The following is a 13,042-nucleotide window of genomic DNA, read 5'->3' as shown; positions in this document are numbered from 1 at the left end:
CCCTCTATGTCTCTGCCAGTAGGGCTACTGCTCTATACAAGAGCAGGAGGAGCCATGGTTATTATAAAGGCATATGTTGTTTTGTTGTACTTTGCTTTATTGATTATTAGCAACCTTTTGTCTAACAAGTCTATGGACGCCATTTTTCCAACAGATGTGCTCACTTCATGGTTCTGTGTCACATTTTGGTAATTCTTGTGATATGTGAAACTTTGTCATTATTACTCTATTTGCTATGGTGATCTGTGAACAGTGATCTTTGATGTTACTATTGTAATTGGCTTTTTTTTCAATATATGGAATTTATTGTCAAATTGGTTTCCATAAAACACCCAGTGCTCATCCCAAAAGGTGCCCTCCTCAATACCCATCACCCACCCTCCCTCCTCCCCGCCCCCCCCCCCCCAACCGCCCCATCAACCCTGAGTTTGTTCTCAGTTTTTAAGAGTCTCTTATGCTTTGGCTCTCTCCCACTCTAACCTCTTTTTTTATTCCTTCCCCTCCCCCATGGGTTTCTGTTAAGTTTCTCAGGCTATTGTAATTGTTTTGGGGTGCCACGAACCACACCCATATAAGATGGCAAACTTGATCAATAAATGTTGTGTGTGTTCAGACTGCTCTACCCACTGGCCACTCCCTTGTCTTTCTCCATCTTCTTGGGCCTCCCTATTCCCTGAGACACAACAATGCTGAAATTAAGCCATGAACAACCATATAATGGCCTCTAAGTGTTCAAGTGAAAGCTAGAAATGATAGAGCTTAGTTAGGGAGTCATGTCAAAAGCTGAGATAGGCTAAGAGTTAGGCCTCTCGCACTAGTTAGCCAAGTTGTAAATGCAAAGGAAGGAAATTAAAACTGCTACTCCAGTGAACACACAAATGATAAGAAAGTGAAACAGCCTTATTGCTGACATGGAGAAAGTTATGGATAGAAGATCAAACCAACTACAACACTCCCTTCAGCCAAAGCCTAATCCAGAGCAAGGCCCTAACTCTCTTCAACTCTGTAAAGGCTGAAAGAGATGAAGAAGCTGGCAGAATAAAAGTCTGAAGCTAGCAGAGGTGGGTTCATGAGGTTTAAGGAAAGAAGGCTTCTCCATAACGTAAAAGTGCAAGGTGAAGCAGCAAGTGCTGATATAGAAGCTGCAGCAAGTTATCTAGGTAAGATAATTAACGTAAGTAGCTTACACTAAATAACATATTTTCACTGTAGACAAAACAGTTATGTCCTTGAAGATGATGCCATCTAAGACTTTCTCAGCTAGAGAGAAGTCAATGCCTGGCTTCAAAGCCTCAAAGGATGGGCTGACTTGGTTGTTAGGAGTTAATGTACCTGGTGACTTTAAGTTGAAGCCAATGCTCATTTACCATTCTGAAAATTCTAGGTCCCTTAAGATTTATGCTAAATCTACTCTGCCTGTGCTCTATCAATGGAACAACAAAGCCTGGATGATGGCACATCTCTTCAAAACATGGTTTACTGAGTATTTTAAGCATACTCTTGAGACCTACTGCTCAGAAGAAAAGATTCCTTTCAAAATATTGCAATACACCTGGTCACCCAAAAGCTCTAATGGAAATGGACAATGGAATTAATGTTGTTCTCATACCTATTAACACAACATCCATTCTGTAGCCCATGGATCAAGGAGTAATTTCAATTTTCAAAAAGTCTTATTATTTAAGAAATACATTTTGTAAGGCTATAGCTGCCATAGCTAGTGATTCTTCTGATGGATCTGGGCAAAGTACATTGAAAACCTTTGTAAAGGAGTCACCATTCTAGATGCCATTAAGAACATTCATGATTCATGGGAAAAGGTCAAAATATAAACATTAACAGGAGTTTGGAAGAAGTTGATCCCAACCCTCATGAGTGACTTCAAGGGGGTTCCAACTTTGGTGGAGGCAGTAAACTGCAGATGTGGTGGAAAGAACTAGAGACCTAGAAGTGGAGCCTGAAGATGCAACTGAATGGCTGCCATCTCCTATTAGATTTTAACGGATGAGGACCTGCTTATGGATGAGCAAAGAAAGTGGTTTCATGAGATGGAGCCTACTCCTGGTGAGGATGCTGTGAAGATTGTTGAAATGGCAACAGAGCATTTAGAATGTTACACAAACTTAGCTGAAGCAGTGGCAGAGTTTGAGAAGATCGACTCCAATTCTGGAAGAAGTTCTACTGTGGGTAAAATGCTATCAAACAGCATCACATGCTACAAGAAATTGTTTGTGAAAGGAAGAGTCAGTGAAGTGGCAAACTTCACTGTTGTCTTATTTTAAGAAATGGTTGCAGCCACCTCAGCCTTCAGCAACCACCACCCTGGTCAGCCAGCAGCCATCAGTATCGAGGCAAAACCACCCACCAGCAAAACAAGTACAACTTGCTAAAAGCTCAGATGATGGCTTGACTTTTTTTTTTTAAGCAATAAAGTATTTAAATTTTTTTAATGGTTATTTATTTTTGAGAGAGAGAGAGACATAGAGATAGAGGGGGCGGAGGGGCAGATAGAGAGGAAGACACAGAATCCGAAGCAGGCTCCAGGCTCTGAGCTGTCAGCACAGAGCCCGATGCAAGGATCAAACTCACGAGCTGTGAGATCATGACCTGAGCCAAAATTGGATGCTTAACTGACTGAGCCACCCAGATGCCCCCAAAAAGTATTTTTTTTTAAATTTTTTAATGTTTGTTTATTTTTGAGACAGAGAGAGACAGAGCATGAATGGGGGAGGGTCAGAGAGAGGGAGACACAGAATCTGAAGCAGGCTCCAGGCTCCGAGCTGTCAGCACAGAGCCCGACGCGGGGCTCGAACTCACAGACCGTGAGATCATGACCTGAGCTGAAGTCGGACACTTAACTCACTGAGCCACCCAGGTGCCCCAAAAGTATTTTTAAATTAAGGTATGTACACTGGTTTTTTAGGCATTATGCTACGCGCACTCAGTAGACTACAGTCTTGTGTAAACATAACTCTATATCCAGGAAAACAAAAATTTAATCTGACCTGCTTCATTGTAATACTCACTTTACTGCAGTGGTCTGGACCTGAACCCACATCTTTCAGATATGCTTGTAGTTCATATAAATGGCATTCCCCAATCCACAGAGCTATTTGCAGTGGCTTCCATATTTCTGGAAAATACTTTTCTAGACTACTTGTCTACTTCTAAATACTTGTCTATGTTGAAACAAGTTTCTAGATTGAATTAAGAGCAATATAGGCAATGGGGCACCTGGGTGGCTCAGTTGGTTAAGCATCCGACTTCAGCTCAGGTCATGATCTCACAGTCCATGAGTTCGAGCCCCACATCAGGGCTGTGCTGACAGCTCAGAGCCTGGAGCCTGCTTCAGATTCTGCGTCTCTCTTCTCTCTGCCCCTTCCCTGCTCATGCTCTGTCTCTCTATGTCTCAAAACTAAATAAAAACATTGAACAGAAAAAAAGAGCAATATAGGCATAACTTTGCCAAAGGTATATTGTAAAATCCCTGATTTTAGAGGGGACATGACTACTGGGCCACAGATATTGTCTACAGTAATTAAGTACTGCTCCTATTAATGTTACTTGCTGCCCTTTTAGAAGTATTGGCTGTATGCAATGCCCAATGCTAAGTTATTTTCTTATGATATTGGTAAACTTTGCAATAATCTGCAAGGTTAATATTATCTCCAGTTTAAGATAAACAAACTGAGGCTCTGAGAAATGAGGTACTTGTCTGAGGTCACAAGGTCAGTAAGGTCAAAGCTGATATTTGAACCCAGGTCTGTCTGGTCGAAGGCCTGTGTTTCTTCTACTCTTACTAAGAACCAAATAACCCTAATGCCTTCACAAGTTTCTGAAAATATCAACAAATGACTTGAAAACAACCTATGAAACAAACGGTTCTTGTTAACTCAAGTACAACCAGTACTGCATTTAAAAGACAACATGGCCATAGAAAATAAATATAGTTTCTTGTTGAGGATGTGACAAGACAAAATGGCAGTTTTGCATAGTGGTTTAAAGAAATGATTCTAATTATTTTTGTCTCCTTACATTAGTATATTATTTGGGCATATACTCCAATAAATATAAAATATGCACATATTACCATACTAATATAGGATGTATGTTATAAAATATACACAAGAAATGCAATTTAAAAAGAATAAGATATAATAATTGTAATTCTAACATTTTTTCCCCACACCACAAGTGGTTTGCCGTGTACACTTTAGAGACCACTGGTTGGAAAATGGACTCTGGAGGCTGGAAATATGCACTCCAGTTTTTGCCCTAGGACTTGCCAACTGAGTGATAGGCATATGGTTTAATTTTGTAAATCCTCTGTGTCTTGATCTATCAATAAAGATACACAGACCTACCTTGCTGAGTTACTATAAAGATTAAGATAATGTATGTGAAATACACAGCACATGGTAAGTGCTCAGTAAATTTTAGCCATGTTTATTATCTCTTGGCTTTCATGAGTGTAGGTTGTCCCGGTTTTCTTTTAACTTTTTGCTATTTATTTATTTGTTTATTTATTTTCTTTGCTCACATTTTTTCCTCCTTAAGCCCATGAGTGGGCACCTCCCTTGAGGCTTAGATCATGTTTTTAGGTCATGTCTCCAGGTCCTCATTCTCTTCTCATTCTCTCAGTTCTCTTTTACTGCACTTTTCAACTACTACCCTTAGTGGATGGATCCTGAATCTACATTTTCAGCACTGACTTTCAACAGAATCCAAGTCCTGTATTTTCTTTTTTTTAATTTTTTTCATTTTTTTTAACGTTTAGTTATATTTGAGACAGAGAGAGACAGAGCATGAACAGGGGAGGGGCAGAGAGAGAGGGAGACACAGAATCTGAAACAGCCTCCAGGCTCTGAGCTGTCAGCACAGAGCCTGATGCGGGTCTCAAACTCATGGACCGTGAGATCATGACCTGAACCGAAGTCAGACACTTAACCGACTGAGCCACCCAGGCGCCCCCAAGTCCTGTATTTTCAAATGCTTTGTATGATGGCTCTACCTGTAAGTCTTCTTTTTTTTGGGGGGGGGGTAGGTATTTTTTTAAAGATTTTTTATTATTATTTTAGAGAGAGAGAGAGTGAGCAAGCAGGGGAGAAGGGCAGAAAGAGAAAGAAAGAGAGAGAGAGAGAGAGAGAAAGAATCCCCAGCATGCTCCACACTCAGTTTGGAGCCCAATGTGGGGCTGGATCCCACGACCCTGGAATCATGACGTGAACTGAAATCAAGAGTCGAATATTCAACGACTGAGCCACCCAGGCACCCTTCTACCTGTAAGTCTTAATGTTATTTGTGGTTTAGAAAGGCCAAAATCAATCTCAGCATCTTTTTCAGTAAATGAAATTCCTATCCTGCTTGCTTATTTAATTATTCAATTAATTAATTAATTTTATTTTTATGGTATTTTTTATAGTAGCAACACTACTTTCCTAAATCTCTTAGTTAGGAGACTTAGTATCATTTCTAACCTTACTCATCAAAACTTTCATGTCTCCAAGCTATCAGCACTGCCTATGGATTTGGTCTTTGAAATACCACTCAGACTCCCCTTCTTTCAGTTCCCACTGTCGTTGTGTAAGCCACACACTAGCATAAGTGATTAAGAGCATGAATTTTAGAATCAGATCATCCTGAATATGAATCCAGAATCTGCCATCTATTAATTTTTGTCCTTTGAGCAAATGGTTCATTTTCTCTGAGCCTCAATTTCCTCAACTGTAAAGTACAAGACTCTCTATCTTTGTAGTTTAGTTATTTCTTAATTAAAAAAAATAACTGCTAAATAGCTTTTGAAAAGTCTTAATAATTTAGAAAATCACTTTATAATTTTGGTGTGATATATGACAAAGAGATTATCTGAAGTTAAAACCTTTATTTTATCAAATATTATATGGGAAAATTTTTGTTTAATAAAATCGTTGGTAATATTTGGCCTTACTCAACATAAAAAATGACATTCTTTTAAATTTACTTTAAATAAATTATATTAGGAAGAAGACAATTTTGACAAATAAAATATTGTATTATTCTTGGTTTGGTCATGATGTATATGAAAATATGGAAAAAATCCTGAATTACTAGCTCAATATTAAATGCAGAGAAAAACTTCTTGGCTTCTTAAATTCTTGCATTTTGTACTGAAATTCTTGTATTCTGCATTTAAACAAATGAAATGGTTTACTTTAATATATTTTGTGTTTTGTTTCAGACTACAGTGTAAGTGCTTCTCCCTACATAACACAATGAAGTAATGGATAGACTCATATATGTAATCACCATTGTATTTTGTCTTTTACTCTTAGGTTCTGAAATATTAGAGACAGTTTGAAATTTACGTAAGACTTTTTCAACTTTCAATAAAATTGCATTTTTTTAATTAAAAGACTTAAAAAAAACAATTTTAGGGGCACCTGGGTGGCTCAGTCGGTTAAGCACCCATGTGTGAGCAAGGAGGGGCAGAGAGAGAGGGAGACATAGAATCTGAAGCAGGCTCCAGGCTCTGAGCTGTCAGCAGAGAGCCCAATGTGGGGCTCGAACTCATGAACTGTGAGATCATTACCTGAGACGAATTTAGACACTTAACCGACTGAGCCACCCACGCGCCCCAACAGTAGCCCATCTTAAAGGAAAAAATATTTGAATTGTTTATGTTTTTTTCCCCCAAATAGAAGCAAACACCACTCTATTCCAAAAGATGTGAAGTCCTAGAAAGTTTTCATAAAATTCACTTGTGAAATGTTGAAAAGTATCACCAAACAAAGTGGATCTTTGGCATACTTTTTCTTGCCCTAGGTTCTCAAAATATAGTTGCTGATTCAATGAATGAGTGAATAAATTAATCTTTGAGAACAAAAACTCAGATACTACCTTTGTCTACCTGAAAGTAAGCTTCTCAATTGCTGATAGTATTTCTCCTAATGAATCAACTAAATCAATTTTTTTCCTTATAATTATATACACATGTGAATCTTCCTCTGTCCATTGACTTAAAGTCCCTTACCTAAATGATTACTCTGTTAAAAAGGACTTGTGCCTGCTTTGATAAGCAAAGACATATTCACCAAGTCAAACTGCCCAGTGAGCTTGCTTTATACTCCCTGTTCCTGGGGTGCCTGGGTGGCTTAGTTGGTTAAGCATCTCACTCTTGATTTTGGCTCAGGTTATGATTTCATACACAGTTCATGAGATTGAGTTCCGCGTTGGGCTCTGGGCTGACAGTGCGGAGCCCACTTGGGATTCTCTCTCTCTCTCTAGGAATAAATAAATAAACTTAAAAAAATACTTCCTGTTCCTAACTATCAGTACTTTTGACTGGCCTATTCTTTATGAAGATATGTCAGAAGGCCTACACTCCATAATTCAGATCCCACTGTCAGAAACCAGGAAGCAAAGTACTAAAGACATAAAATTTTTAAAAATTTTTCTTAAAAAGAAAAGAAATAGAATATCATAGCTGGAACACAAACTGGATTCACAGAAACTAAAGGATGGAAAAAAACTTGGGAGGTTATCTGACCCAGATTAATGCCAAACCTGTAATTATTTCCACAGTCTCTTGACAAGTGATTTTTAAAGTTGGGCATTTGAACTTGAATGTTCTTGTGAGCATTTCTTGGGATAGGCACCTAGTAGTTATGAGGCAGCCCTTTTCGTTATGGGAAGGCTTAATAACTGGGAAGTCCTTTCTAATATTGGGCTCAACTTTCCTTCCCTATTCTGCCTACAGCGAAAATGTAAAATAATTTTTTTTTTTTTTTTTTATCCATTAAACATTTATTGAACACACTGCATTATCACAGAATCTAGATTAGGTCGTTATAGGAAAAAAGGATAGATAACTGTACTTCACTAACATTTAACATGGAAATACTTTCTGGGCAGAGCTTTAAACAGACTAGGGGACTGGGGGACAAAAACTGGAGTGGGTCCCACCATGGAGATGTTCTAGAAACTACTACTACTGCCCCCTTTTGGTTGGACTCCTAAAGGGCTATATCAGAGTATGTGTGAACAAGCCTCATAGGACTAAATCCTTTTAGAATCACCCCAAATTCTCATTATATTAGGTGATTAAATGTATTCAACAGCCAATTAGGCATAGCTGAAAAGAGAACGAGGGAACTAAAACAGCAGAAGAAAATATCCAGAATGAAGCAAGGGGAAGTAAGGGGTAGGAAAAGTACAGAACATAGCAAAAGAGAAATATAAGAGAATGGTTAGAAAGTTCTAGAGTAAGAGAGAAAATGAAGAAGCAATCTTTGACAATATAATAGCTAAGAATTTTCCAAACTCACAAATAATATCAAGTCTCAGATTCAAGAAGCAATCTAAAAGCCAAGCAGAATAAACAAAAAACTCAGATCTAAGCATATTATAGTAAAACTGCTAAAAGTTTAGAAAGACAAAAAGACCAAATCAAAACAAACAAAACCTTTAAAGCAGCCAGAGAAAAAGAAACGAAAGATTCTCTTCAGAGTAGCAACAAAAAACAGCTGTATTTTCAAAAGAAACAATGAAGCTAGAAAACAATGAAATGCTATCTTTAAAGTGTCAATACAAAATAACTGCCAGCCTTGGTTTCTATATGCAATAAAAATATCATTCAAAAATTAAGAGTAAATGCAGATATTTTCAAACAAAAACTGACAGAATCCGTCATCAGAGATTCTATACTAAAATATTAAAGAATATTCTTTAGGTAGAAGGAAAATTATCCAAGATAGAAGTTGGTCCAGAGGAACAAATGAAGAACAATGAAGTGGTAAATATATGGGTCAACCTAAACGAATAGTGACCATATAAAAGAATACTAAAAGTATTTTGTGGTGTTTAAAAAAGAGATTAGTCATGAGGCAGGGACATGAAGTTCAATTGTTTTAAGGTCTTGTTCAGGAAGTGGCAGAAATACTGAATTCTATGAGACATTAAGTTAAGGATGCATGTGGTGATCCCTAGAACAGGTGTCAGCAAATTTTTTCTGTAAAAGGACCCGATAATGAGTATTTTAGGCTTTTCGGGCCATATAGTCTTGTAGCATGAAAGCAGCCATAAAGCTGGCAGTGGGGTCTGGGGAGAAACTACAGGAGGAGGGCAAGCCAATAAAGTTACAGTGTCCAGTTAGTCCTTGGGACCCGCAACTGGGACCTCCATCCTTCTGGGCCTTCTGAGCAGCATGTGTGAGGAGCCTCTGTCCACCAGATCATGTCCCCTACTGGTCAAGAGTTGCCCCTGGCATATCACCTCCCCCATACTTTCACACTGTGTATGGGTGAGTCCCTGGGCAGGAAGCCAGACACACCCAGTGAGTAATCATACATTACAATGGCATGAAACTGGTCACAGCAGCAATGGCCAAGTAAAAGGTGGGCTGCGAGAATATAAGATAGGGCATCAGAGGTACTTGATACAGTTGCACTCTTGAAATAGAAAGATACAGAAATGCTAAAAGCAAAAGGATGGAACAAACATACCATGGAAACATTAGCCAATAGAAAGGTGGTAAAACTATACAAATATCAAACCCAATTTGACATTTAACCGGCAAAGGAAAAAATAAACTGAAAGTATCGAGGAGAGTGGACTTTGAAAGTTCTCATCATGAGAAAAACAGGTTTTGTAACTATGTATGGTGATAGATATTAACTGGATTTATTGTGATCATTTGGTATTTATAATTATGGAATCATTATGCTGTATACCTGAAATAAATTAATGATATGCCAATTACACCTCAATTAAAACAACTGAAAAAAATAAATAAAATGCCTAATAATACATTTTCTACCAAAAAAAAAAAAACAGGCAAAATAAACAGACATTTCTTAAAAGACATACAAATGGCCAACAGGTACATAAAAAGGTGTTTAGCATCACTAATCATCAGGCAAATGCAAACCAAAACCACATCGAGATATCACTTCATACCTGTTAGAGTAGCTATTACCAAAAGACAAAAGATAGCAAGTTTTGGGGAAAGGGAACCCTTGTGCACTGTTGGTGGGAATGTAAATTGGTACAGTCACTGTGGAATACAGTACAGATAGCCCTCAAAAAAAAAGTTAAAAATAGCACAACTTCATAATCCAGAAAACCCACTTCTGGGTATATATATATAAAGGAAACAAAATCAATATCTCAAAGAGATATCTGCACTCCCATAATTATTTAGCTTTAAAAAAGTAGGAAATCCTACCATCGTGACAACATGGATGAATCTGGAGGACATTATATAAATGTAATAAGCCAGACACAGAAAGACAAACACTGCATGATCTCACTTACACGTGGAATCAAAAATAGTCAAACTCACAAAAGAAAACAGTAAAACGGTGGTTGTCAAGGGCTGGGTGGAGAGGGAAATGAGGACATGTTGCCCAAAACATACAGGGAATCAGTTATGCAAGATGAGTAAGTTCCGAAGATCTATAGAACAGCAATGTGACTATCGTTAACAGTACCAATTAATATTGGTACAATTAATATACCTGAATTTTTGCTAAGATGGTAGATCTTAAGTGTTCTCACCAAAAAAAGGAAAAAAACAAGAAGAAAGGAAAAGAACAAAACAAACAAATAAATGGTAACTATCTGAGGTGGTGGGTATGTTAGCTAGATTGTGGTTATTATTTCACAATGTATACATATATTGAAACATCAAGTTGTGTACCTTAAATAGACGCAATTTTTATTTATACTTCAATAAATGTGAAAAAAACTGAAAAAATGTCAGACAAGTATAGACTTTAGAGAGAGAAGTATTACTAGAGTTAAAGAGTGTCACTTCATTATGATAAAAGGTTTAATTATCTAGGAAGAAATAATAGCCTTAATTTGCATGACCCAAAAATATAGGTTCTCAGTATTCAAAGCTGAATTTAAACAGAACTAAAAGAAGGTCAAAAATCCACAATCATAGTGGGAGATTTTAATATATCTTTCCAAATAACTGATAGAACAAGTAACCAAAAAATCAGTAAGGATAGAGGAGAACTTAATATGATTAACAACTATACATATATATGTACACATATATATACATATACATGTATATATATATATATGATGTCCACATATATATATACAGTTGTGTGTGTGCGTGTATACACACACACACACACACACACACACACACACACACAAAACACTACAACTACCAAGTTGAATATAAAATCTTTTAAAATACACACAGAAAATTTATAAAAGTTGACCATATTCTGAGCCATAAAGGAAATTTAAATACATTTCAGATGTTTGAAACTCACATGCAGATTACCTTTAGTAACTACAGTGGAAGTAAGCTCTGCACAAATAATAAAAATATAAATTAAAAAATCCTCATGTTTGGAAGTTAAACAATACACTTTAACATAATTCCTGGGTCAAAGAAATCACAGTGGAAATAGAAAATATTTTAGATTAAATGATAATAAATTATGACATTTCAAAATTTATGGGATGTAGCTACACCCATAGTTACAGGAACATTTATTGCCTTAAATGAATATATTGGGGGAAAAATAAGTTGAAATTAGTGATCTAAGCATCCACCTCAAAATGATAAAAAAAAAATTAGGCCTTTTTAGGTCAACTAAAAAGTTGAAAGAAGAAAAAGATAAAGATAATAGCAGAAAAAATATATAAGGTAAACATATACCTAAGGGATGATTCCTTGAAAAGACTAATAAAATTGATAATCCTAGTAAAACAAATCAAGAAAAAGAAAGAAGGTAAAAATAAATATTGGTAATAAGAGGGAATATATTCCTAAATATCTTAAAGAATTTAAGATGATAAAGGATATTAAGAACAACTTAATGAAAACAAGTTGCAAAATTATTTGAAATGAACTGATTTCTAGAAAAACACAACTTCCTTAAGCTGACAAAAGAATAAACAGAAAATCAGATGTTAAATCCATACTCAAAACCCTCACACAAAGAAAACTCAAAACCTGATGGCTTTACCAGTGAATTAATTGTACCAGACACCAAGCTAACAGAAAAGCTTCTACTAAATATAAAAGGAATGACAACTGGGGCAACTGGGTGACCCTATCAGTTAAGCTCAGGTCATGATCTCATGGTTCGTGAGTTCAAGCCCTGCATGGGGACAGTGTGGAGCCTGCTTGGGATTCTCTCTCTCTCTCTCTCTCTCTCTCTCTCTCTCTCTCTGTCCCTCCTCCCCTAAGATAAGTAAACTTAAAAAAAAAACAAGGAATGAATACTTCTCAATTCATTCTGTTAGGCCGGCATAATCTTGAATCCAAAGCCTGACAAGGACATTAAAAGAAAGAAAAATTATAGACTAATCTAACTCATGACCATAGATGCAAAAAATCTAAGTAAAATATCAGCAAATGAATCCATCAATATATAAAAAAATTATGTACACCATGACCAATTTGGGTTTATTCCATGCAGGAAAAATTGGTTTTCCTTTCAAAAATCAAGCAATGTAATTTATCAAATGAACAAAATAGAAGAGAAATATCAAAAGATCATTTTAACAAATAAATAAATATGGGGAAAACATTCGGTTAAACTTAACATTCATTCATGATATGTTCAAAAAATTATTTTTGTATTTGAGAGAGAGAGAGAGGGGGAGAGAAAGAGAGAATCTTAAGAAGGCTCCATGCTCAGAGCAGAGCAACACAGGGCTTGATCCCACAATCATGGGATCATGAACTGAGCTGAAATAAAGAGTTGGATGCTCAACTGACTGAGCTACCCAGGTGCCCCACTCATGATAAATACTCTTATCAAACTAGGAATTCAGCAGAACATCCATAATTTGATAAAGGATAAATACATAAAATTTATAGCAAGCACCATTCTTAATCAAGAAATGCTGAAAATTTTCCCTTGTGTTGAAATAAAGATGCCTATCATAATCATTTCTAGTTAACATTGTAATGGAGACTTTAGACAGTACAATAAAACATGAAAAAGAATGAAAACATAGGATTGGACAGAAAGAAATATAATAGTCATTTGAGACAATGTGATTGTACATGTAAAAAATCCAAAAGAAT

General features: G+C 36.5%; 1 protein-coding gene across 4 annotated transcripts in view; it reads right to left on the bottom strand.

Moving 5' to 3' along the window:
* The window catches only part of AK5 (adenylate kinase 5), a 262,841-nt gene that overhangs the window by 198,605 nt on the left and 51,194 nt on the right, over window positions 1-13,042 (bottom strand). The gene's annotated exons all lie outside the window — the stretch shown is intronic.

Source organism: Leopardus geoffroyi, chromosome C1 (genome assembly GCF_018350155.1).
Source record: "Leopardus geoffroyi isolate Oge1 chromosome C1, O.geoffroyi_Oge1_pat1.0, whole genome shotgun sequence".
In the NCBI taxonomy this organism is placed as follows: Eukaryota; Metazoa; Chordata; class Mammalia; order Carnivora; family Felidae; genus Leopardus; species Leopardus geoffroyi.
The sequence above is the reverse complement of the archived record's forward strand: the minus strand, read 5'-3'. Positions and strand labels throughout refer to the sequence as shown.